At 35.5% G+C, this 24,952-nt stretch overlaps 1 long non-coding RNA gene across 1 annotated transcript; it reads left to right on the top strand.

The window, feature by feature from the left end:
• Window positions 1-6,461: 6,461 nt before the first annotated feature.
• LOC306997397 lies at window positions 6,462-10,329 on the top strand. The gene is made up of 3 exons (XR_013797365.1): window positions 6,462-6,849; window positions 7,609-7,665; window positions 10,230-10,329. It is a non-coding gene; the product is annotated as an uncharacterized lncRNA (long non-coding RNA).
• Window positions 10,330-24,952: the final 14,623 nt, after the last annotated feature.

Raw genomic sequence — 24,952 nt, 5'->3', positions numbered from 1 at the left:
ACTGTTCAGTTTCTAAGATCTATTTGATAGATCACCGAACAGAAGTGTTGACAATACATTTCTGCGCTATATGTTTCTGTGTGCGCGATCTGCACATGATGTGCGCGCTACTGTCTGTATGTGTGTTTTACATTGCAGAAGCGCATTAGTTTAGAATGAAGATTAACTTACATCTACATTTACAATAAGCTGTTCAAAACGTGCATTCACCCGATCAATTTTGAGCATCAAGATGGTATAATCAAACAGATATTGTGGATCGTTCTGAGTATGCTTTTTTTGTCATTGGAAACGGAGCGTAAAAGTGGACTTCAAATATTTCTTATCCTGTTGCGCCCTATAGGCCATGACCAGCGACTAGTTGATGTCAAGCTTAAAGTGTCATGACAGAGCATTAAAGTCGACTAGTCTGTGCAACCCCTATTACATTTCAAAATACTCATAATCAGAGTTACCTTTTTATGATTACATTTTATTCTCACAATGGCAATACATTTATCATAATTCATTGATTCTCCCTACCTATTATCTTTTACTTTCTAAAAATGCCTACTGCTTATTAGAATATTGTGCAAAAGTTCATTTATTTCAGTAATTCAACTTAAAAGGTGAAACTAAAATATTATATAGACTCATTACATGCAAAGTGAGATATTTCAAGCTATTAATCATCTGAATTATGACTTGGTTATGAAAACCGTTTGACAATATTCTAATTTTGAATTTGGGGTTTTCATAAGCTGTAAGCCATAATCATCAAAATTATAACAAATGAAGGCTTGAAATATCTCACTTTGCATGTAATGAGTCAATATTAGTTTAATCTTTTAAGTTGAATTACTGAAATAAATGCATTTTTGCACGATATTCTAATCTTTCGAGTTTCACCTGTACATTTTCAGAAGGTCTTGTTTGTGGAATCTCACACACAGACCAGCCAACCAGTCATGTGCCTATCACTGAAAACTGAAACCCTCACATTATTCGAGCACTGGATTTACAGAAATCATTTCACTTTTAACAAGTGTTTTCCATTTCAGGGGCGGCCAAAATGACAATTTAAAATCAGTCGACAGAAATGCATCTTCATATTTACAAGTAAAGCATATTATGCGGAGGCTACTTTCTATCTGACCCCTCCACACATCTAGTTTTGATGTGTTTTTGTTAAGAAAGCTGAGCTGATCCTATATAAACCAATAAAAGTCTGAAAATTTTATTCTATGGGGAAATGAAAAGATGACCATATACACAGTTGCTCTTGAAAATAGTCTTCAAAGAAGACCTTTTCTCAGGCAGTTCCTAAAAAGCTACATGTTAAATTCTGCTGAGTGCAGCAAAGAAGTGTAGTACCGAAATGCCAAGAATGCCCTAACAACACTTCATTATGTCAAGTCTGAAAGGACATTGTGAGCAGTGAATGAATATGTGCTCTACTCCGAAACACAGTTTAAGGATCTTGCAGAATCACTCCCTTGAGCGGCCAATTAGAATATGATGGATGAAAGAGCTAAATGAAAACAGCAAGCCTATTATTTTCAGCATAGCACAGATTGGAATGTCAGTGGTCTTAAAGGCTCTTAAAGAAACTTCAGTGTAGTTCAGCTCTTGATTAATGACTCAGTCCTGTCATGTAGCGAAAGGTTTTGAAATACCACTTCAATATACGTGTATGTGAAAAACAGTGATCCGAGCTCTCCCAGGAATCAGTGGGAAACACCTGAGCACATTTCCAACTGCAGCCAGCTGGTGCGGAAGTTCTACAATAGTAATTGTTTATTAGTTATTCTAATAAAGCATAATGTGTGTGTAGGTGGTTAGGGGGTTAAACTTTTCCTCCCTGCGGTTGTTATTGGAAGACTTCGCTCATAAAGCAAATACAGACCGTTGCATATATCCATGCATGGATACGGCATGCACCGCAAGGAACTGATTAATGCATTAGTTTGGAATCCTTTCATGCACGAGGATGATAACTTTAGTTACTAGTGTTTATTGTGTTAATGTTCAAACGTGCCTGAACTGGTCCAAGGTAGAAAACCGATGTCAGTGATATGTTGACAGACTTTGAAGTTCGGTTCCACTTCACTAATGTTGTGCAATTCGACATTATATAGAAGGCAACGATGACAGTCTAATGCACGATTATTCTTCATGATGGGCGTCAACGCTCTCATGACTGCACTAAAAATGAAAATCCTGCCATCATGTCATTCTATACCTTTGAAAGAAAAACGTCTGCTTTTTTCATACAATGAAAGTCAATGGCATGTAGTGTTGTTTTGGGCACCATTGACTTTCATTGAATGAAAAACTTTCCTCAAAATTATTGTTATTTTGTGCATCACAAGTAAGAAAGCACTTCAGGTTTGGAACGACACGTGGGTGAGTAAATGATGACTGCATTTTTTAACTGTCCCATTAAGTTGATGTTTATGTATCAAATGAGACATGAACAGCAAGACCACAAATTATTAGAATTTAATCTTCCTTAATTCGTTAATTCACTGCAGTGAACATGATTCTCAAAGTGGTGTTATATATTTATGTTTTCTTAAAGAAATTATTATTTATATTCGGCAAAGAATTGAAATGCATTAAATGTGCAACGAGCGATTTCTGAGAAATATGCATAAATTATATAAATTCTTTTAAGCTGTGCAGAACATTGGTAACATTTGTGGTTGTCACTTCTCAATAACTGCGGCCTGATGATGCACACAGGGAGAAATGACAGAATGACTGTGATTTAATTCACATACAGCATGATACGTGATTCACTTTCACAGGCCGATTATGCAATGGATGTTCCATTGACTCATTCTGTTGGCAGTCCTATGCATTCATGATTTCTGGAATGGAAATCCCCATTTCAGCCCAGTTGAAAATATTCATAAGAATTTCTTTATTCTGCTTTCCCATATAGTCACAATTACAGGTCTATAATTCTATAACACACTGCTTTTTGTGGCTGTAATTAAATATTTGATTATCCTCCTCAGCCCTGTAACCTTTACATTTCATTATGTAACTTATTATTTACTGCAACTAAAAAATATGGGAGTAAGTGTTCATTTCAGGAACCTTGTTTTAGATGCATTTATCAATGTGCATATGTGAGGTTAATTTAACAATGTCAAAAGCTTAAAAGCAAAACCCCCCAAAAAACATCCGGCTACAATCTAGACTTAAACAGACCACTTTACCTGAACAAATTGTAAGTGGAAAACACATTTGTGATAACATCATTGCTGGAGCACTTGAAAATTGGCTTGATCTCTGTTGAAAATGAAACTCGTATAAGAGCGCCTGAACCACTGCTGTAAAATCTAACCGCACGTCCCCCGCTGCCTTCACCGAGCTTGATCTGAGCCAACACATGATGAATACATGTGCAAAAGTAGTACTATGTCCTTATAGACCAAGGAAAAGAGAAGGAATGGCCATGTGACCTTGCAAATCATCTAATAAGACAGCTGAGTAAAAGTAAAAGAGAACTTGTCTTACACTATGTAATGCTATATGATTTTGTTTCTGCTTAACAACCCAATTTGCGTTGTCTCACATCATGCTGCTACAGTCTTCAGGAATGTGTGTCACCAAGATGGATTACAAGCAGTCATGCGTGAATATGTCATGTATGATGTTTCGTTCCAGGATTTGTGAAAATCATACGGTCAGAGAACTGGGATTTCCATAAGCCAGTGAAAATCAGATCAAACAGAAATCAAAGGAACCTTTTGGCGGTGCAGCTTAAATGGCGATCAAGCCTAACCAGTAACAGTCATTTGTTGGTGCAGAACTGAATCAATTTTAGTCATTTCATTGCATTTTGTCCATAAATGTTAGACTAATGTTTCGTGAATGAACATCCCTTTTTATTTAAGAAGATAACTGGAAATTTTACATGTAATACCTTCAACAACATTCCTTCTTATGTTCGTTCATGTTTAGTTGATGTTATGCTATAAATTAACTAAGGAAGAGATGATCGGTTCACGAGCAGCTTTAACTGATGCTCTACATCGATCTGTCAGACACATTAAAGATCCACAAAACGGTATTTATTGTTTAGATTTCTTTTAAAAAAATGACCAAATTTGAAAGGTGAGACTTTGTTTAATATTAAAAAGTTTAAAAAGTAACCCAAAAGTAACCTGGTCTGTCTTGTCTGTCAGCGTGTTGTCAGCGCCCTCTCTGCTCCGCGATGTATTTTTCACTGCGTGAGAACATGGTGTGTGTGTGTGAGAGCGGCATGGCTTGTCGGACATAGCAACTGTAACTAAAGGGGGCGGGTCTTTGTGAACGGTCCATTCATTACGATTGACATGATGGTTACATGTGACTTTCATATTGCGACTGTGCTACTACAATCGGATTATTAGTGTCCATGTAAATGCAGCTAATGTTTGGTCTTGGCAGATTTGCTACTATTGCTTCTGCTGCTACAGAGCAAGTATGAGACTTACTACGGCCAGTACATACACAACACCCTGCTGTGAGCAAATAAGACATGCTGCTGCTGTACACAATAGTATATGAAGTACCTGTAGCAGATCTATACATGCGGAGCTGGGGAAGGTGGAGGGTTTCTGAAAACGCACGGCAAACTGCTAAAGCAAACACTGACCAGGCATTTGAATGTTGAGCAACAAGCATAGACAGTATATAAGATGGACACAGCGACCCCATATATTTCAGCGGAGAAAAGTGAAGCCCATTTGAAGCACTCACTTCCTGATCGCCAGGCGAACTGCGCAGGCTCAAACTGAGCTTGACGACGTAGATGTGACGTGGGTCTTCTAGTAGCTGTGCCGAGGGAAATCTGAATCATTCCCTTCCGAATCTCGCAGAGACGGAGAGCGATATTATTAGTTGTCGATGAGCTAGGAGCAGGATCAACTTTATGAATCTCTATGGGCTTCTCCCTTGACTTTATGCCTCCACGTCCCCCCGATTGCTCGTGAGCTTTTCCGCCGGTCTATACGGTAATTTCTCTACGGTGCGACAGAGAGTCGCGTGGGTATGACGCAATCGTTAGCCTATTTTTTACAAAAACGGCTTCTACGAAGTCATAACGTAAGATACAAACCCAGGTGAAAAAGACGTAGTATTAAATGTATTAAAAATATATTTGAAATTCAAATAGTATGTTTATAATACATTTGTATTTCCAACATGCTTATTTAAAGTGCATTAAAAATACATTGAATTGCATTTTAATATATTTATAAAAAATATACTAGTAGTACATTGGTAATAAATATATATTTAAGTATACTTTTAATAAATATGCTAATTAAAAGCATACTTTAAATATATTTCTAAACAGTATACTAATAGTACATTGGTAATAAATATATATTTAAGTATACTTTTAATAAATATGCTAATTAAAAGCATACTTTAAATATATTTCTAAACAGTATACTAATAGTACATTGGTATAAATATATATTTAAGTATACTTTTAATAAATATGCTAATTAAAAGCATACTTTAAATATATTTCTAAACAGTATACTAATAGTACATTAGTAATAAATATATATTTAATTATACTTTTAATAAATATGCTAATTACAAGCATACTTTAAATATATTTCTAAACAGTATACTAATAGTACATTGGTAATAAATATATATTTAAGTATACTTTTAATAAATATGCTAATTACAAGCATACTTTAAATATATTTCTAAAAAGTGTACTAGAAGTATTTGGTAATAAATATATGCTTAATTATACTTTTAAGAAATATGCTAATTACAAGCATACTTTAAATATATTTCTAAAAAGTGTACTAGAAGTAGGCTATTTGGTAATAAATATATGCTTAGTTACACTTTTAAGAAATATGCTAAACACAACCATACTTTTAGTGAAGTTTTAGTGTATTTAAAGAAAACATGCTTATGTTGCTCTTAAAGTACATTTTATGTGTACTTTGTGTAAGAACATAGCAAAATGATTAAGATTTTAGTGTGTTTAAAATGTATGTACTTTATAAACACTTAGGCCTACTGCAATATAGTTTAATTATTTATGTATTTATCATTTTAATATAAAAAAAAATACATTTACAATATACCAACTTATAATGTATTAGAAACATTTGTCAACTATTATTAGCATTTCAATAAGCTTACAATTATTATTTGTTGTAAAAGGCTACTTAAGGCTGTTTGTCTATTACATTATATTTTGTACTACTGAAATTCCCACAATAATTTCAGCAACATATTTTTTGAAATGCATCATAGATACATTTTCCAAAGAAATGTTAATTTCCAAAAAGGTGTTGCAACGTTACTTGTTTAAATTTGAACAATGCGCATAACACACGTGACTAGTCCTGATTGGTTCCAGAGGCGTTGAACGGCTGTGATTGGTTCTTATGATAATGGGCTCACATGATCTCACTCAGAGCTTCAGTTGCTGTGCAGTGTGCATGCGGTCCATGAATGTGATTAGGTTTAGAAGTTTAAATTTAAACTGTTAAAATATTTATAGCGATCGTGTTTCTTTAGAGGACTTGGAGGAAACCACGCGATTGATATGGATTGGGTGATGTTTTTTGCGATTCACTTTTTGAAACGTGAACAGATCTGGTGAATCGTTCATCGGAGGGATATGAATGTCAGTTTTTCTATCGAAGATTAACGAAAGTCTTAAATGGTTTGGAACTACTAAAGGGTAAGTGATCATGACAGCATTTCGTATTTTTGGCACAAAGTGTAACATCACGTCTTTTTCAGTTCAGCTACATTTGACCATCAGAGCCAAGATTTTCAAGTCAAAGTCGAAGCACACTCGAAGAGATGAAGATTCTGCCTCAGAAGTTACTGGTAAGTTTTAGTTGCTGTTTGCATAAATAAATAGCTCACTGTTTAGTTGTTTTCCTAGGTGGATAGGTCTGCTATGCATTTGCTAATATGACTTGCACGTGGGATACTGACTTTAACCGCTAACATGATGCTGACACTGAATTCTAGCAACTTCTGCACTGTCAAAGTCTAAAGTCTTTGATAAATCTGTTTAAAATCTACGTGGAGTCTTAAAACAACTAAAACATTGTCCAATGCATCTGCAAAAAAAATTATTAGTTATTATAATATGTACATCATTACATTAATATCATTTTTATTTGCTGAAGCTGTGTATTTATTTCTGATTTCCTGAAGAATTTGCCTTCGTTGTTATGATGTTAATGAAATGATCTTTAAAAAGTTTGAAAATAACATGTTATGAATATAGTTACCTTTGTCTTGAGCTGACCAGCCAATAAGGGTAGTGTGTGTTGATTGGTGTTTATATTTGTTCAAGATTGATAACCTTATTGCCTTTTTGATAACTTTCTAATATATATTTCTAATTACAAATAAGTACAAAGATTAAATTGTTAAAAGGGATGCTTATAAGAGAGCATACGTCTGAAACTGCGGAGTCTGTGAAGGGTTTTGATTATATTACCCACCAAGTACATTGTACTCAGCGTACTGTCATTCTTAAAAACAAAACAAATCATTCTTCATAATTTGCCTGCCTTATATGTTTGTGTATATATATAAATATAAATCTCTCGGTTTTTATTTGTTATTTTTCAGACTAGCTACTATAGAAGAAAAACAGAAATCTGAATGCAGAGACAAGCAGAGAAGAGAGTAAGTAGAGATGATCCGATTGATTCCATTTTCGCGTGATCGGCCATGACCTCGGGCGCCGTATGATTAACATCGCGCAACATCGGCAATCACACATGCACAGGGAACACACATGTAGAAAACCTCGTGAGCAACTTTTTTTTTTTTTTTTTTTTTGGTGTGGATGCTCTCATTGATTGACATTCACGCCGGAAAAATATGCGGAGCAGGAGCAGTGCGTGAGCGTCAAGCCGGAGCGTTACGTAATTAAAGCAGGAGCTCACGCTCAATTAAAGTGAAAACACGCTTTTGATGGACAAAATAAATATGATTTCACACAAAAAATGCACAGAATTTGCATGTTTAGTGTGTTTAACAAGAACTGGAGTAGGCTAGAAAATGAACACAAAAATATTTGTAGAAAATTTACCCATTTAAACTTGTTTTAATTATTCAGTTTGGGTAAAAGTTTATGGTGTTTTATTAAAAAAATTAAATAAATGAAGAGTTCAGATGCAATTTAAGCCTCTAAGTGCCAATCTGAAATTTTCTTCTAGAATGATCATTTTTATAAAGCTTGAATATTTAAGTTCAGTAATTTATCTTAAATGGCAACGAAAATTTACCTATTATTTGTCATTTAAGTGAAATTACTGAACTTAAATATATGAGCTTGATAAAAATGATAATTTTAGAATAATTTCAGATGGCACTTAAAAGCGTTTGAATCTGAACTCTTCAAATATGTGTGTGTGCTGTAAAGGGGTTGGAAAAATTTTAATCGGAATCGGCTAAAATCGGTATCGGCAGGTCAAACTCAGTGAAGAATCGAAACCGGCCTAGAAAATTGTAATCGGTGCATCTCTAGTATGTGTTTCTGTACATCACTTTTTTTTGCTCTCTAAGTCAAAGACTAAAACAAATAATAATGCTAAAAATAAAGATTAGCATTTGTTATACATTATAATTATTATACTTGTTGGCTGGGTACTTTTTCAGTTAAACAGTTACATTTTCTTTTTTTTTCTTTTTTTTTGCTGTGATACAGTGTCATGTATACATGTAGACCTCACTGTTGTTCAGCAAGACGTAATGTTTGTGCTATTTTATGTCGATATTTTATTAACTCCTTTATTGCATTTTATTAACATTTTATATTGGATGTCTTCTGTTAAAATATATGAACTAAGCATTAGAGGTCGACCGATAGTGGATTTTACCCATAACGATAGCTAGCTTGGGCCATACTTGCCGATAACCGATTAATGAACCGATAGTTTTTAAAATTGATACTGGATAAAAACAAACATAACACTCGAAGTAAAACAGTGCTGAACTTTATTATAAAAACAAAACAAAACTGTATTGAACCATGAAAACATGCTAAATGAAATAAATATATAAATGTGAATAAATATTTAAGTCAATAAAAGACACTCATTCAAACTGAAACAAAAAGTAATACTCTAAATAACAAATAAAACCAGTTACATTCAAAATGTAACTATTTAACTGTTCTTTTCAAGCCAACTCAATTAATAAAAAAGTAACAAAATTTGTATTAAAGTGAAGATGAAAATAAATAAATAACCGAAATCGAATGCTTTTCTGATTCGTTTATGTTTCTGTCGGCTGTATGAACATCAGTTTGCTTACGTCTCTAGCTTTAAATATGCAACTTCTCTGCATATTTAATGCATAAAAGTGACCAGCTGGATATTAACTAATGCAAATAGAGGTAACAATTGTGACATTAAACATTCTGGTCGGACTTGCGTTTATGTTTGTCAGTGTTTTAACCGCTTGAGGTACTAGGCTACTAATGTTAGCGTCCTCTCAACCTCGAAGGCAAACAAACACACTGTTGTGCTGTTCTTTCTCTACTAATGCAGCATTTAGTCAACAAATTAATCACTTTATAATGATATGACAAAATGTACTGTATACATACATTTGAGCTGTCGGTGCTTTAAACGCGCATCTGATGTCAGCGCTCTCTCCACGCAGCATGTGCTCTCAGTGCAGCACGCAGAATCACGTGTCGAAATAAACAACACGAGGCACGAGTTTTTATTACACCTCTAGAGGCCGCTCTTGTACTGCATCATGCCAGCAGACCCTTCTCAGCTCTGACACTGTGTAATGAATGACAGCGCGCGCTTCTCAGCCGCTCCAGCAATGGACGCAACCAGGAAAAACTATCGGTATATATTTTTGCCGATAACGATAGTTCCACCAGTCAACAATCGGTGCCGATTAATCGGCAAAACCGATGAATCGGTCGACCTCTACTAAGCATTACATGCCATTTTAAAAAAATGTCTAGGTTACGACTGTAACCTCTGTTCCCTGAGAACAGGGAATGAGACGGTGCATCGATGACGCTTTGGGGGAATGCCTTTGGGAAATCACGGCAATCGAATTTGGCGACAACCTATGACACTATTAGTGCGACACAGAAGTATAAAAGGGGCGCCTAGATACGCAGTGCAAGTTCCCTTCGAAAGGGAACAGTGACTTTTTTAACGGATGTTAATTTTGCTTTAATATTAAAAAAAATAAATAATCTTTTTCCCTTTTCATAGATACTGTGATCAAACCGTTTCCGACCACGACAGTGTCTGAGGTGCGAGCACTGATCAGAAGAAAATGCAACAATGAGGCAACTCCCAAGACCAATCATTTCAATTCGCTTGAAGGATGAAGGACTGTTTGCAGCTATTGTATTTAACTTTGTTTGACTTGAAGGAATAGTTCACTTTAAAATGAAAATTCTGTCATCATATACTCACCCTCATGTTGTTTCAAACCTGTATGAATTTATTTCTTCTGCTGAACACAAAGGAATATATTTAGAAGAATGTCAGTAACCAGACTGGGTCCCATTGATTTCCATCGTATAATTTTTCCTACTATGGAAGTCAATGGTACCCAGAAACTGTCTGGTTACTGACATTCTTCTAAATATCTTCCTTTGTGTTCAGCAGAGGAAATAAATACATACAGGTTTGAAACAACTTAAGGGTGAGTATATGATGACAGAATTTTCATTTTAAAGTGAACTATTCTTTTAAGTTCGTTTTTTGTTGTTGTTCTGTTTAATACTTATTATATAATTTTATGTTAATGTATTTTGTTTCATTTTCATATGTTGCTGTACTAATGTAGTGCATTAATGTTTACTATCTTTCAAAGAGCGTTTGTATGTGTTTTATACTATTGTTTTTACTGTGTTTAACTGAATTATAATTTTTAACTTTTTTTTAATACATTAAAATATATTTTAATGTATTAAATACATTAATAATGTGTTTTGTACTATTGTTTTTACTGTGTTTAACTGAATTATAATTTTTAACTGTATTTTTAATACATTAAAATATATTTTAATGTATTAAATACATTAATAATGTGTTTTGTACTATTGTTTTTACTGTTTAACTGAATTGTAATTTTTAACTGTATTTTTATTACATAAAAAAATATATTTTTCATACTGAATTGTTTTGTAAAAATATATTTTTAATATACTAATAGTGGGTCATAGTGTTCTACTAATACATTATTAATAACCTGATATTATATTTAAAATATACTGGGAACACATTAATATGATGTTAAAAATATATTTAAGTTGTATTTCAAAAGTACATTTAAAATGTATTAAAAATACAATTTAAAGAAGTGCTATTAAATTACACTAAATATACTTAAAATAGTTCCATTTTAACACAATTAAGTATATTAAAATATATTACTATTACATTAAAATTGAACTTAAATACATATAAAAGTACATTTAGTATACTTGAAGTTGTTCCAAAATAACACATTTAATACATAATTAATACAATACACTTAAAATACATTAAGTATATCAAAATAAGCACACTTTAAATATATTTCCTTTTCACCTGGGAAGTAATGGAGCCTTTTATACATTGTCGTGTTTCTTTAGAAATAAATAATGGACAAATGGAGTCTTTGGACGCCTCAGATGTAAAGTTATTCGCTGTCAAAGTGACCCAAAAATGAATGGGAGTCAATGGAATGCTAACAGCAGGTGAAGTTCTGCTACAATGGCGGCTCCCGCGGAGGCTTCAGTTTCCGGCGGATGGATTACCCCCTTGGCAACAAGCTTATTGGCTACTGATACAGCAGGAACCAATCAACTGTGGCCAATAAAGAATAATATGATTGCAAGCAGAATGAGTTAAGGACCTATCAGCCTGAACCATCTAGAGTTTCATGACATAACTTTGTATATCAGGGTTTCCACAACAATATTAAGCAGCTCAACTGTTTTCAACATTGATAATAATATATATACAATAATACCCCCCCCCCCCCCCCCCCCCATATACATAGAAACCCTACAAAAATGCATACTGTACCTGAGGGCAGTCAGATAATACCTTAGTAAATATTGCCTGAGTCTTAAAGGATTATGGTCTGAAATGGATGTCAGTCATAGAGGCAAGCCATCCTCGGGTCTCATGGTGGACAGATCAGAACACTTTCACTCTCTCAGGCTTTCAGAGTTCAGCTGTTTTTCAAAGTTTGGCCTTCTCAGCCTGTTGGGCCTTGTTTGAGTTGAGTTCAGGGGCCTTTATGTTTACTGAACACAGAGGTATTCTGAGCATGAGCTGGCAGACGAATCCATCTCTCATTCCTGGAGTCTGCAGCTCAATGACTGTTTAGAATTACTTGAGCACCAAAAAATGCTTTCTCCTCTTCCTTACCTATAAATATTATCAGAAAATGGCAGATTCAGTGTAGGAGCCGACAACAATTTTTCATCCTCAGAACGTTCAGAAACTGAATGATAGGGGAATGTTTTGTGTTTGCTGGGATGAAAACTGTTAAACTAGATGTTAAACTAGATGCTAAAAATGTTCAACTCTTCTGAGAAGGTTTTGCTGCAAATAAAAATACATAAGAATGGGTTTTGATATTCTAGTTGACGTCACTAACTATAGGAACAAAGACCAGCAGGTTGATATAATATTCTAGTTTAGCAAAGTAGTTCTCACTAAAATGCACAAAGCTGCTGTGTAGAAGTTAGTCATGAATGAGGCTCAGTTTGTTGAAATGACGAAAAGTGGTTGTAGGCATACCATAAAATGACCTCAAATGAACAGTAAAGTTGTCACAATCAGACTTGCATTCTGCAGGTTGGTGTAGTTTGTAAATGGCAGCTGTTATCCATAAAAGTTAATACTTTGTCTATCCCATGCGGGTCATGATCTTAACAGCCAGTATTTGGTAGTGAGGTAATTGAGGATCAATGCTTTGGCTTTCCCAGTGTAATCAGCTCCATGTGCTGTTAGATATGTGCTATGTTGGATTAAATCCAAATACAAAGGCACACGTTTCTGTTCTGGTTTGATGTAATGATCATCATGTGTAACGTGCAAGAGTGTAAATGTATAATTTGCACTTATGATGAGGGATGAGCATTGAACCCTCTTAGTGAATTTAAAAATAATAATAATATGAATAATATAATATAAAAATAAGATGTAGCCTATATCTATTTGCTAACTTTCATTCTATTTTATATGTAAACATAAAAATAAATAATATTTCATATTTAGTTGAGTTGTAATCGGAGTTTCATTGAGAGGGTCCTTTAGTGAGTAGTAGGTCTTGCATTATTATAAAAAAAAAAAAATTAAGCTGTTGAAATTCTACATAATGTTAAAGGGATACATCACCTCTGGAAAGATGGATGTTTATTTAAAGTGGGTCATTTATGTAGTAGAAATATGAAATAATTTTTGAATTTGGAGCCTTCTAGACTGCACACATTGCTCTTGTTTCGCTGCCCTACGAGGCCACTCCCAAGCCACGCCTACCGGTAAGAGCGCAGTTAAACAACAAGGCTAGGCTACTAGTGAGTCTCTGTGACGAGTCTGCCCGAGAGCGACAAAAATGTCTGGGATTCGGCTTTTGTGTTCTCTCGCCATTCATTATGTTTACTGTGGCGAGCAGGACGAGACTGAGGGCCGCGGGAGAACGGCGCGAGGCCGGTGGCGTGATTACTGATGAGCGACACCTGTGAGACGCACCGGTCTCGTATCTCTCACGAAGGAGCGGGAATTTTCTTAGCAATGTTAAAACGCACATTAACCCATCATTTTTTTTGCGTTCATGTAAACACTACATTCAGATTCACCAATCGCAATGAATTCAGTTAGATTGAAACAAAATGTGTGCATGTAAACAATGAATGGCGACTGCAGAAAGCAAAAGCCGAATCCCGTACATTTTGGACGATCTCGACGGCCGGACATGTCCGGGAAAAAGAGGATGGTAACCCCTACTCTATGCCCCTACTACTCAGATTTCTCCACAGAATAAGAACCTGTTAGCTTAGCTTCCAAATAAAAGATGGCTGACACTATTTGTACATTCTGTGAGTGAGATCCCACCCTCTATGAGCGGGTTGAAAACATGCGGATCTAGCGCCTACTACTGGCTGTAGTTTTTAGCCTCTGGCCAAAAAAAAGCCTCCGATAACGCAAAATGACGATTTTTGCATCATCGGAGGGTTTTTTACAGACAGAAAATACATATATATCTTGTCTCAGGGGGATATGAGGGAGGGAAGCACTGTAATTTGAAAATACTACAGGTTTTCTACTGATACAAAGCTTAATGCTAAATCCTGAAGTATCCCTTTAAGAATAGAACACGGCCTCATTTCACAATAAACAAAACACAGGTACAGCTTCTCCCATTAGAAGCAAGATACTAAGGTGAGGTCATGTTGATATTATTTCCACAATGAGCGCTTTGTTTTTGGTCTCTTTTGTTTAGGAGTTGATGTGCACTGAGGGTCTCCGGCGTGTCACTCTTCACACTGAAGCGTAACCAAACCCCTGAAGTCGACACACACAGTGATTGAAAAGAGAAGACATCCCAGAATCAGTATTTACAATAACTCTGTGAAAGCACCATGGTTACAGACTAGGAAAAGGGGCTTATTGTTTTGGCTCTGAGCAGGTGTGTTTCACAGCTCAGCACTAAATGAATTGTATGACATATCTTGCATTATATTACTGGTCGGTTGCAGATTATCCATGATCTACCTACTGTACTTACCATCTATCTTATATCGGTCATCTATCTATCTTATATAGCATCTTTCTATCAGTTGTATTTATCATTCTATCTATGGTTTTATAGTTGTATTTATCATTCCATATGTTTTTTAAATTGTATTTATCATTAGATGGAATGATAAATACAACTATAAAACCATAGAACCACAGAACGATAAATACAAATATATAAAACCTTATATGGTTGTATTTATCTTTCTATCCATAAGGCCTATAAAGCATATGGATACAGCAAGTCTATACAGAATCAGGCACAGACAACATCACTCGTTCCAAGCAATTTATCAAGTGCTGGTGCGTGATTGATTACAAAAGCTGTCTTTTTAGCAAGTAGAAACAGTTTCTTGAGTGGTTGAAATGAGTGATTCCAGTTCATCTTAGGCATGTAGTGGCCAGGTAAGACCCAGCAGTGCTAACAGATAGTTGACAACCTTAATGACCTTACCAGCATCTGTCAGGTTTTTTTGTCCCACATACAATATCCATATACTTTAACATTATTATCAGATTTTGAACTAGAAACCCCTGCATGTTGCGTATATTATGTATAGTGTATTCCGATGGGCATCTCCACAATGCACATGTACTGTATATATTTAGCACAAATCAGACAAGACATACAGTGATTTCGGACATAGTTTGAATACATGCCAAAGCTTGCAGCGAGTATAAACACTGTGTGTATAGAGGAATGAGAAACTGTTAGGGTTGGAGGTCCATTGAGAGGGTCCTTTGGTGGTGAACTGAGTGAGTAGTAGGTCTGAATGTGACATGTCCCCCTCTGTGAGTGGTTCCTGGCGCTGAACTCATGTAGTCCTGGGTCTTCCTCTGGGTTTAGAAGTCGTAGTAGATTGTTGAATGGCTCTGGAATAAATAGGATTACCATCAACAGCTGTGACACGAGCAGGCTGAAGCAAAGAAGTTGTTGAAACCTGGTCAGTGTCAGTGGTTGCTCTTGAGTTTCTCAGTGCGGCAGTGGTACACTTTTGTGATACTTTAATCGTAAATCTTAACTGCTGCCGATTAGTTTTGTGAGTTAATGTAGCAAGGATTACTCACCAAAGGATTTTCTTTGGAACAGAGTCAGGACACATACCACAGGTTCCAAGTAAATGGCTTGAAGGATGATGGTTAAATGTATCCATGAAGACCAGTCTGACAAACATTTTTAGATAAATAGGCCTACAATATTTTTAATCAAGTTGAGTACAAGAACCATTGTCTCATATCTCTTTCTGCCAGATTGGGAGAAATAAAATAATTCAACAGATCTGAGACCTTTTTATTGTTGCCCATGTTCACAGGTTCAGATATTAGTCCAACTATAAAAGATCACATTTATGGAGAAGACATTACTCTGAGACAATTGCAGTGTTTTCTTTGAACTGTTGCTTGATCCATTTTTTGGGAAAAGTCTTCAATCTCACTCAGATGAAAACTGAGGATCCACAAGCAGATATTTATTTACAATAAGCTAAACAAAATCCATAAGTAGAATAAACCACGCAAGAATAAACAAAACAGACCGCGAACAGGAAATGACATGCTCAGAATTACAGTTAGAGTGCTTGCTGGACTTCACAATTTATGTAGTACTGAAATGCCATTTTTATTAAAGTGCGTATAAACAATGCACATTATAATAATTTAAGCCAGTTTTGAAAGTACACAAACCTATCAGTATCGAAATATCCTTTGATATGCAGCTTGTACCTAATTGTTTCTCGGGTTTCCAAAAAGTCTGGCCTTTTCTTCAGAAATTAGTTCTCGGAAAATCTGATTCTCAAATTATCTTACAATCTAAAAAAACTGAGCCAAGTTTCCACATAAAGTCCATGTGACAACTCGGGTATCTTAGTTCAAACAATAAAGTTTTAATAATGCTAAATGTCGAATTGAGAACTTTATGGGATAATATTTGAACTTTTATTGACTCATAATTGTATAAAAAAATGTTTTGTTGTGCATGGACTCCTTTACAGAGGAACGTCTGCAGAATGCCACCCTAGAGGTCCGTGTGTTTCCTCCGAGCACCTGACTGAAAATGAAAAGTGCGGTAAGGAGCACAGATGGATATCCCACAGACAGATTTGTGTTTCTCTTGAAGCGATTAGCCTTTTATCCCTGTTGATGCATTAGGAGCAGCTGAACTCTGTAGTTTCATAATGGTAATGTAAGCTGAAGGTTTGCAGGCTGCAGTCAAATTGACACAGTGAGATGTACACTGAGCCATTTACCTCAATCTGTCTCAAAAAATGTTTATACTGAGGTTGTGTAACTGTTATTTCAGTGCTTACAGTGCAACACATACATTTAGTTTTAAGTATGTGAGGTTGTTTGTCTTGTCATAGATACTGCGGTATGAAATGCAGTATTAAACGGAGCGTAGAAGGACATTACAAAACCATAAAGGGACAGTTCACACAAAAATAAAAATTCGAACTCATGTCCTTCCAAATCTGTATGACTTTAAAAAAGAGAAACTTTGAAGAACGTGTTGGCTGCACTTCTCCATGCAGTTGTAATCAATGTGAACTCGGGCTGGATTGAATTGTTTGAATAGTTATTTTTAAATAGACCTGTCTCAAGATGTACATGTAGCTGTTTATTACATTCATTTGCGCTCTCCAGTCAAGAGCGAATGCGACCTGTGTATGGCCACACTCATATGTGCTGTATTAGTTATGTCCCCTAATGTATTATATGAAGCTAGTGTTATGTTGTAATGATTAATTACAACAATTAATTTGAAACAGCCCAATACATCTCACATTTGGGGATTTAAGGCAAGTTGGAGGTTATCCTAACTTAAAGAGGTTCTTTACGAATATTTTTAAGAAGATTCTTTTCAAGAATTTGTATTCTTTATAAGTATTATTAGAAGAACTTCTTCTCTTAAGTAAGAAAATAAGAAGAAAATAGAAGAATTTTATTCTTAAGAATGTGTCATGAATCCGGTCTTGAAGTTGTCAAGCACTAAAATGATCATAAATTTACTAAACAGCCGCAATCTAATGAAAGCACCAATGGAAGTGGAAAGTTCTGTGAGTGAGCAATTGACAATGCGCAAATTCCATGTCATGTCAGGCACAAAAATTGGTTAAGACATTGACAGGGTTTTTTGGGTGGTAAATAATGGTGCAAATACCACTAAATGGACTACCGCAAACCTAAGTAAATCATGTCACATGATTCATTTAAACATGTATGACAGAGAAACAATAAGGTCAACTGCTAAACTAACTGTATCCACGACTTTTCATCGCTAATTTTTTTTTATTAAGCAAACAATGAAATACAGATAAGTGCATATAAAGAAAACAACAGCAACAAAACAAATAGACAAATATAGATGTTGAAAAAGCAAGTATCAGACTAATAAACTTGTTGACGACAAACAAGAAAAGAATGCATAATACGAGAGGCAACAAATGAGCAAACAAATTAACAAACATATAAACAACATAAAACAGAAAGCCATATGGATGAACATGCATATCTCTACTCCACACACATATATACTGTATATACATACACATTCTATATCTCCCCATCCAGAATGAGAAGTCTTGGAAGGGCCCACCAAAACACATTGGCCGGACCTTCCGGATCATTGGTACATGACCCGGTCGCATCTCTGCCTGCGCTTGGATATAAACATTTTAAGAGAAGTCTTGAAAGGGCTCACCAAAACACATTGGCCGGATCATTGGTACATGACCCGGTCGTGTCTCTGCCTGCCCTTGGATATAACCGTTTTAAGAGATGTCTTGGAAGGGCTCACCAAAACACATTGGCCGGACTTTCCGGATCATTGGTACAACTGGTCTGCGCTTGGATATAAAACTTTTAAAAGTGACCATCAGTTGTAGTCGTAAGGTATGTGCTTTAAGCCAGGTATCATATATTATCCAGTCCCTTCTTGGTCTACAGACCCGTTGGCCATGTGGTGCTGTCATGACCTTGTCAGGGGGAGGGGGGAGAGAGAGAGGGGGAGAGGGGAAGACCAAGGAAGGGTGAGAAAAAGAAGAATAGAAAGGAGGAAGAAAAGAAAAGAAAATCCTCTAAATATGTCATTATGCTTGTGATATAGTTGTGGTAGTGGCATCAATGATGGGTTTGTGGAAAAGAAATAGGAGAAAAAAAAGTTAACATTACTTATATGCTAGATATAGTTCATGCCTTTAAATCCCTTCACACAAATCATATAGCAACAGTTAAAGGTAAATCAAAGTAATTGCGGAATACATACATTTACATATATACTGTATACACACACACACACACACACACACACACACACACACACACCTTCATAGTTATACTGTATATACCCATATACCTAGAAATATTAATGACAATAATAATAATAAAATGTCTTTCACATATACTAACTAAAATGCAAAACAATACCATGAATATATCAGATATCTTTATCCTTTACATTTTCTGATATATTAATACAGGTTATAAGTGTATTCAGAGGGTATTCAATGGCATTGATACATGCATGATATGTGTGTTTCACTGAGTTTTAGTAAATCCTGACAGTAGTTTTTTATCGCCAAAAGAGGGTTTACGCTGGAAATCTGGCCACATGGTCTTCTGAAGCACCAAAAAAGTTGAAAAGGCTCAAATTAAGTCTTTATTTTCTGAAAATATTAGGATAATTAAACTTAAATGTTCTTTTGCACCCAAGAAGGCCATCAAAATAGAAATTTTGTCCATCTGTTTTTCACAAACATGACAATGGAAGTTTATATTGTTTTTATCTATTAAAACAGACAGTGTTGGTTAGATGTTCCCTCAAATACTTGGCCCATGAGTGCTTCGGACGGATGAGTTGAGACAGCTGAGATGAGTGTGGTGTTAGATGCTGATTTCCCTTGGCTGTAATCCGTAAACGGAGAATATGGGATTTTAGACGGTGCGAATGCTGGAAAACAAGAATCCATCATTTAGACATCAAAAATCCTCTTGGCTTCGAAAGAGACGAACAGTTATTGGCTCGACCTGGTGGTGTTGAAAACACATCCATACAGCTGAAAATTAAGGGTATAGCTGTGGCTTTCATGTTTAGTGTTAAAGGGGCTCATGAATGAATGATATGGACCACTGGTGACTAATTATCCTATTACTAAGCACAACCATCCCGGTCTCAAGAGTGTTCTTTACTTCTGCATTACCAATACATGCAGGAAATTAAAGAATGATGGAGTGTCTTCTCTGAACTGTAGCGTGTTTGGATCAAAATTTTTGTTTAGCACTGCATAATCCTTTAACTGCCATTATAATGACAAAATATAAAGTGTTTACGTTATACTAGCTGATCTGTCTCAGTGAAAACACAGCTGGTAAGCCAATGAGGGGGAGAAGTTGTGACTTATCTGAGAATGTCAGCCCGTGTGAAAAATGGAGTGTTTAATTGTATTGTAGTGTACTTCAAATTTTAAAAGTATATATATATAAAAAACTGTACTTGTAGATTATAAAATATTGTATAAAGGCTATATATAAGAATGTTAGAATTTTCATGGATTAATCGCTTATTTTAATGCCAACGTGTGAACAGCTTGTAAAAAAAAAAAAAAAGAGGCCTTCTCAGACTTCCTGTAGGTTGTCAATGAAAGCTTGTAGATTGATATTTATATAAGAACTCGGGATGTTTTTGCTGGGAAAATCAAAAGGATGTGACGCACATGCTTCCGAGAGCCTCTTCAATTCTATGACACATGAAACGAATGTATAAACAATGTTAAGGATGATGCCGAAAGAGCTATTCTGTACTATAATGTCAATGTGAAATTCAAACTATCAAACTAAATTAACTTCATTGTTGTTTGTAAATGTAAACCACGTCGTTTTCAAGTTTTGAAGGTCAGCATTACAAAAGATTGCTGGGAAGTGTTGTGGGAATGTTGTAAGTGCGTCCTGGATTTGTCCCGGGACTCAACTCACAGGGATTGTAGTAATGTACTTGGGCGTACTTGAACTGTACCATAAATGTGCTGGGAATGTGGTGGGAGTACACTGTTATGTCAATGAAAGAAATTTGAAACAAATGTTCCTTTCTACCTAACTAAAAGCGTTGAAGTTACAACTAAATCTTAATGTATAGGTATTGCTTAATAGTTTTTTGATTAAGAATGCTTTGAAAAGCTATACGAAGGCTTGTTGTCATTGATGCATAGCCCAAAACATTGCCTTGATTAAGTCTTCCCTGAAACCACACACACCTACTTAAACACATGCAATATTGGTTTCTTTGGTGCGGATGGCCTCTTAAATTTTACTACTCCCGCGGGGTACTGAATAATACAGGTCGCCTCCATCAGAGAAACGTGCTGCGGCGAAGACAAATACAAGTCTGTGGAGCTTATGAAGTAAAGCTGTTGTGCAAGAGCTATGATTTGAGCAGGAAACCGTCTCAAGGCCTCAGGACTAGCATTACCTCATGCAGTGACAGACCATTGATTGAGAACACTGACGAAACACTGAGGGCTTTGACAAGGCGTACCTGACCCAGGTGCATGATTTGTAACCTGCAGAAACTGCAGATAAGTCCTTTCTTTTTTTTCTTTTTATAGTTATTTCAGAATACAATAATAAAACTCTGTTATATATCTTCATAAGTAGTCAACAGGGTGCAAATTTTAAAAAGAGGATATATAAGAGGATTATTTTTTAATGTCAAATCGATTAATCGATTAATTCGCAAATATATTATATTTATATTATATATGTGTGTGCACGTGTCTGTGTGTGAATAAATATACATATACACACACATATGCATGTACATAAATGGGTGTGTGTGTATTTACTTACATTTCCATAGACACCGAAACATACAATATTGTCATATTTACATAGGAACAACCTTACAGACCTTACCAACCTTATGAATCCTTATTTTTGAATATTAAAATCGTATCGTTGCATAAATATTTTAATTCTATTGTATTCAATTGTTATTCAAGTGCATTTTGTCTTGTGACTGAATATAGAACTTTAAAAATACAGTACACCAAAACGCAACGGAAATTCACAAAAGTAATACATTTTATTTGTGCGCTGTAATCCAAATCTTTAGAATCCATTTTATTGTGAGGAACAGACCCAAACTCAAGCCTTTATTCAGCAATCTCCATTCTCAGCAGTGAACATACAATCCTGCATTTGTAAAAAAAGAGAAAGAAAATGCCGCCTCAAGTAGAAGTACATGTAAATGTTATTAATACCTGTAAATGTTATTAATACCTGTAAATGTTATTAATTAATGTTACGTATTAATACCGAATTGATGGCACCTGTAGAGATGAAATGCAGAACCGCATATGGACACAATTTGATTTGAAATCCATGGTGCAATTTCTTCGTCGCATTGGTGTTTTAGTCATTTTGTGGAATATGAGACCTTACTTTTATTATCTGCTTTGGGAAACATTACACCAGACAGATATGCAAGGACTACAAAGAATCTAGCAACATTTTTGTAATGAATGGTATGTTGTATAGTATTGTTATCATCATTAATAATAAAAACGCAAACAAGAACAGAAAACCAGATAACACGCTCATTATTTGTAAGTTGTATGATTCAACACATCACTAATTAGTATAGTTTCCCATACTCCGCGGTGCCATCTGGCTTCATTCACAGAACAAGGGCACTATGGGAAGGGAGTGTTATCAAACAGCAGGAGAGATCAGTTCTCTGGATTCCTTCTTAATAAGGCGTCTCTCAACCATATTGTTAAAATCAGCTGAAGGGTGAAAGCCACATGATTTCATTACTCCCATCCAGTCATGGCAGAGCAAGTGTCTGGTAAATTGCCTCTTCTGCCAACACAGATCTTGGTTCACTACCTCTCCTTATACACTGCACTCTTATTAGACCCTGTGTCTGCACAGCGTGTGAGGAGAGAGGGTAATCGGCCACTTGTCATCTTGCCATGCACACACAGCAAATTAAGATTTAACCCTTGCTGTTCTCTCCTGTTTACAGAAACAAGGAGGGCTGACCATTACGGAGCTGTTCCTTTATTTCAATGCAATTGTTCCCCTGATTAATAGCTACTGTGCATGGCATTCATTGTGTAATTTTGTGTATAATTTAATGCACATGTGAGTTAATATCTTGTTTTGATGAAGAACTACTGCTGTCAGCTTGAAAAAGGCCAAGCATCAGTGGAGACAGTCCAAGGGATCAAAGCTTTGGCATTGGTTGTGGATTCCTGGCATCCACTGGTTCCATCTTCTTAAGATAACAAAAGGCAGTTTTGTTGTGTAAGGGCAAGGAAGACCGGCTGGCCAGAGAAGCAGCCATGGTTCACATCTTCAGCTCATTGCTGGAAGAGAAGCACAGGATCTACTGCGGATGATCCCTCCTGACTTTTAAAAATATATCTGAAAGCTCCCCCCAGTTCAGGCTAATCAAAATATTGTATTTCTCGCTCACTAAACATTTTGAAATAAAAAAGAAAAGTGTAAGTCTTTTAAACAGACTTTACAGAGGTTTCCGAGGACTTTTATGATGTCTTTCAATGTCCAGCCTCTAAATATGTTAGTTTTTGGAGCAGCCCTTGTAAAAAGAAGTACACTTTAGCATTCTTTAAAAAGAGTACTTACTAAGGAAATAATATACTTTAAGGCCCCGCCCTATTACTCTGCCCTATTAGCATAGACCCCGCCCTCATTGAGCTGTACACAGTCTGCCATGTTTATATCCTTTGCCAGAGCATTTAACAGCAGCATTCAAGATAGATATGGACTCTTATTAAAACTATAAAGCTATTCAATCAAGAGCAGTGAGTGATTTTCTGTTTTTCTTTTGTTTAATTCATTTTAAACCACATATGTAGCAGTAGTACATCACGCTGGCTAATACACAGATCTAATGCGATTTCTTTACTTGCTGTTTACATTCACAGACAACCAACTGTGTTTATGTGAGCTGTGTGTTTTTGACATAACCTTGTGTGTTTTTGACAGTTTAAGCGCATTAAGACGTGAAAGGGAACTTAGTTTTATACGCGCTGTCTGACATCTCTTCGTTTTGATGTGTGCGCTCAGAAAACCATATATCAGAAGTTTAGACTGAAATGGCTTTAAAACAAATGCAGATAATAAACTTTCATGATTATGAAAAAATGCAATGTCACGTGAGCGATATATAGAGATAATAATCAAAACCAAACAGATGTTTAAGTTTTTGGCAGAGTATCTGAGGCATGAGTTGTAAGTATTCTTCTGGAATGCAAGGTGGAGAGCAGCAGCTCATTTGCATTTAAAGATACATGCACGAAAGCAGCGTATTTTTTCTTCCACTCAAAAATTGGCATTTACAAAATGGTATAATACATATGTGGGGTATTTTGAGCTGAAACTTCATATACACATTCTGGGGACACTTGAGACTTATATTACATCTTGTATAAAGGAGCATAATAGGTCCCCTATATATAAGAGTGTTGTGTTTTAAAACTTACTTAACTTAATTGCATGTTAATTACAATTAAATGAAGAAGGATTATAGTTTGAAAAATAATTGTGCTTATTTAAAGTATGACAAAAGGTAATTAAAACTTTTAATTTGACATAACGAAGTGCACTTTTTAAATGTGCAAGAAACAGTATGAAAATACCCTTAAGTGGCTTTTTATTGCTTTAATATTACAATATATTCTCTGCAAGTAGTTTAAAAAAAAAAAAAGGCTATTTTGTTTAATTTGCAGTACTTCAAATGCTTATTGAAAACAATTAAGCACACTTCTTTTTCCACGTAGGAGCCCATAAAACATGGAGAAACAGTCATTCTTTTAGTTTAGACTTCCAGCTATAGACTGCCTCACTATTTCCACTTAAACATTCAATATATCAACTATTACTTCCTTCTCCATCGCAACAGTAAATTTAGTTGTCAACAACAGGTGCCATTTGCTTCAAATTTAGCCTGGGCAAATTATGGTGGCTGCACAACGTCACAATTTGAGGCTATTTCTGTGTTGACGATCAGGGAGTGCCTGTGATCTCACCAGTTGCTTTTCTCTGTACCTTGCTCTGATGTCTCTAAGGTTTCACACACATTAGGCACAACCCTTATTTTGATGTGCGTTATACCTTTTCACCATAGCAACTTAAATCTGCAGTAACCCTGGAAAATCCCTAACTATGCCCAC

Source organism: Phoxinus phoxinus (genome assembly GCF_949152265.1).
Source record: "Phoxinus phoxinus genome assembly, chromosome: 4".
NCBI classification, from domain to species: Eukaryota; Metazoa; Chordata; class Actinopteri; order Cypriniformes; family Leuciscidae; genus Phoxinus; species Phoxinus phoxinus.
Note: the sequence above shows the minus strand (reverse complement) of the source record. Positions and strands in the feature narration are given on the sequence as shown.